Raw genomic sequence first — 3,716 nt, 5'->3', positions numbered from 1 at the left:
CACTTTCAATAACCGAGAAAGCTTGTGTTTGCAGGCAGTTCCAGCGCTTGCAGAGACGGGTGATAGACCTGTCCCTAGCTCCGGTCAGGTCTTGGAGCCGCCCAGACCTCCATCAGCTGCACATTCGTTCCTGCACTCAAGTGTGAATAAGCGCTTTTGTCATGGGCAAACAGGAATTGCCTATTTCCCAATCAGCAGCAAACTCGTCTGGAAAGCAATGGGAGGGAGGGGTGCTTCCTGCCTCGGAAACAGGGTGTGTTGGGACTGGGACCGACGCTTGTGACCACATGCAGCGACTTTCCTTTGTTGACTAACTTTTTCTCATCTGATTTAGAGGCTCTTTGGAGTCCTTTCCCAAATAATTATGTGAAAGAAGAGCTTTCTCCAGAATGAAAGTGGTCTTTCTAGCAGGGAGGGAAGGAAAGAGGGGTAGGTGAAGCAGAGGCTCTCAGCACTCTGCTGATACACTGTATGTTTTTGTTCAAATTGGCATACTGCTTGAATCCTCTGTGCTTTGGGATGCTAATTCTTTCAGCTGAGGCTTGTTTTATATTCTTTTAATGTTTGTTGCATGTGATTAAGGCAGTATAGAAAAGACTTGCTGCTGGGTCTTCTGATGAGAGCACTGTAGTCAAATCCTAACGGAATACAATTTTGTGTGGAAGATTAAATATTAACCCAGCTAATCTCCAAGGTGATGAGGCTGGCAGTGCTACTTCAGGATTGCTTTTGGAGGTTCTGATTTATGTAATCCCTTGCTTGAAAAGGAAGTGGGGTTTAATTGCTATTGAACAGGTGTTACATTGTAATGCCTGGGACATTTCCTCCTTCCCTGTGTCCTGACGGATCTTGGCAAGTTCAAAAGCCTTGTGGCAAAGCAGTCTCCTGTGCTGGAAGGCAATGGAATTGGGCTTTATCAGTGTCTTATTAACACACTAAAACGGGGTGCTGTAATAGTGCAGAAGCTTCCTTCTACTGGGAGATGCTCACTGCTCCCAAATCTGTTCTGGTTTGTAACGAGGGGAAGGAAAATAAGTGATTTATTGGGGCTCTTGTCTGGCTGGTGGCTTTGTTCGGGGCTTCCTGGTGGGAGAACAGTAGGTCTGATGCTAGCGATACTCATGGCGTTGAGCTACTGTCTGCAGTGGACTTTGAGCAGGCCTAAGGTCTTGTCAAGATCCCCATCCAGACGTCCACCACTGAAGTAACAATGAAGTTCCCCCAAATTTGAGCCCACAGAAATTCTGGGAGCATCAAATGCCCAACTGAGCAGTGTCAAAAGATTGCAAGAGCTTGCAAGAGTCTGGCAAGACCTCCTTGGCAGCACAGGCAGCTCCAGCCAAGGGTGGAATTGCCCATCTGTTGTCCTGCAGGCCTGCATAGCCGCGAACCGTTGCAAGCACGTGAAGCTGTGGCATCGGTGCTCGCTCTTTCTGTAGAGCACAGAATATGTTTGTGAGGAGGGGGAAGGAGAGCCCAATGTGAGAGACTTCAAACCTAGAAATTAGAACTTCTCAGGACAAACTTTCTTGTCTTTAAAGGGACATCATGAGGCAGTGAAAGATGGTTAAAGCCACACTTGCTTTGTTTAGTAAAAAGTGCTTGTCACAGATTTTTCTTTCTTGTTTACTTGTTTAATATGTATTGAAATAAGAACTTTGATCATTTGATAAGGGGATCAGAAGGCTGCTGGATTTTGCTATTAAGTACCTCTGTTCCTTTTGCTGAAATGCAATTTTCATAGAGCTGTGGTACTTGATGAAATCACAGCACAAGTCTTTACACTGCCTGTAATAGTCAAATCAAAGGGGCTTACTTCTCTGCTAAAGGAGTAGTGTGTGGGTTCAGAGCTGCTGTAATGAAGTAATGGAGTAATGCTAAAACCTGGTAAAACAATTACTGCATCTGTGGGAAAGAAACGCTGCGCTTATCCCTTGGTGTGATGTGGATGTCACTTTTGGGGGGAGGGCAGTTTTATGAGACTGTGGTCATGGCTCCCACATAAAGAATCTGCTGTTGGTCTGAAGCAGAAAGAAAAACAAAGAGCCTGTCTGCCTTTTTTTGGACTGAGGGCAAAAAGCAAATGACTGTTTTATGCATCTGCCTGGTGAGGGCAGTGTCTCTGTCCTGCAAGTTCTTGGCCTCACCAGTGCTGGTCTCCATCTGTCTCGTGGTTTTGTGGTGTGGGCAAACTTCGCAAAGGGTCAGCATCATGTAATTGCTTCCCCCCCCCCCACAAAAAAAAAAAAAAGAAACCAAGACTGGAATCCAGGCTTAAAAGATATAAGTTAGTACATCACCTCACTGTCATTTAACACCACTGTTGTCTGAAAGTCCCTGGGCTTGGTTTCAAGTGGAAGGGTTGATGATCTGGGCCTTTTACTAAAATGTCCTGGAGATAAGTTCAGTATAAAGTGTGGTCACCTCTACTGTAACACTGCAGCACTTGACTGAAGAGTATTTGGCCCTCATGGGATGCAGCAGTTCTAATTAATAGATGACAGTAATTCTGCAAAGCTGTGTAACTCCATGGAAGTTGGGAAAGTTGCTTCAGCTGATACCACCTCTGAATTTGGTCCTGTGTGTTCATGCACAGCCAGAGAATTCCTGCAATCCAGCTGACCTGGGGAGAGCAGATGGTAGCCAAGGGTTGTGCTGTGGTATTGACACAAAAATGAGTTTGGATGGGCAAGTGGTAAGCAGAATAGCATTTCCTTGTGGCTTGACAAAAATTCTTGCTGCTGTAAGAGGAGAAGCTGGGAAGAAATCAAACATGAGTCAGTGCTTTTTATACGGTTTAAAACATTCAAACCAAAGCAGAACGTCAAGCTTTTTGGTGATGCGTAATAGTGTTTAACTCTTTCTTTTCTAAATGTGGCTTTATTGTTTTGACAGGATCATCTACTTTCAAAAAATCACTCACCTCAGAGGTAAGTTTCTGATTGACAAACTGATGCATGTTCCCTAGCTAAGAGAATGCCCTGTAAGGTATGGCTCAAAATGCTTCCTTTCAGACTTAAATATGAATGGAGCACAAGCAGCAGACCAGGCAGTGGTAAGGTTGCAGTAAGGTGGAGATGCTTGTTTGGGAAATGAGAGGATCTCTCCTTACAAAGAGAGCCACCACTTAAAAATCCAGTTTATCCTGAAGTTGAACACTTTTGTGCCACCAAAACACTGGATAGGTACCCTGCCGAAAGCAAGAATTTCAATTCATTTGGAACAAGAAACACCAGTTAAAACAATGCGTTAAACAGAAGGCAATGAGTCAGGCGTGAAATGGCATGGGGCATGAATTGAGGTGAAGGAAAGCATGGTGAGCAGTCATGGTTGGTCTGAACTCAGAGCCAGTCTGTTTATGATGCCAGTGATGAGGAAAAAGTAAAACAAAACCCCAGACTCTTTCCTTGTATAACAGCAAACCCAGATGGTCTTACATGAAGGTGTTTCTCTGCTTAGTTTCCAGGCCTGAATCATACAGGAAGAGCCAGTCAGTTCTTTGAAAGCCTTTTGGTGCCATTGTTATTCTGAAGATGAGCCTATACAATATCCTTCTTTCGATATCCTCCTTTCGCATGCACATAGGGACCTGGGGCTTCAGTAGCATGCACTTTACAGTTTCCATCTTTGAGAATAGCAAAGTTACACCACATGGTTCTGGGCAGACGTAGGCCTCTAAGACACTGTTTTTTTAAATTCTTAGTTCTTACTATCTT

The sequence above is a fragment of the Apteryx mantelli genome, chromosome 31 (genome assembly GCF_036417845.1).
Source record: "Apteryx mantelli isolate bAptMan1 chromosome 31, bAptMan1.hap1, whole genome shotgun sequence".
NCBI lineage: Eukaryota > Metazoa > Chordata > Aves > Apterygiformes > Apterygidae > Apteryx > Apteryx mantelli.
Note: the sequence above shows the minus strand (reverse complement) of the source record.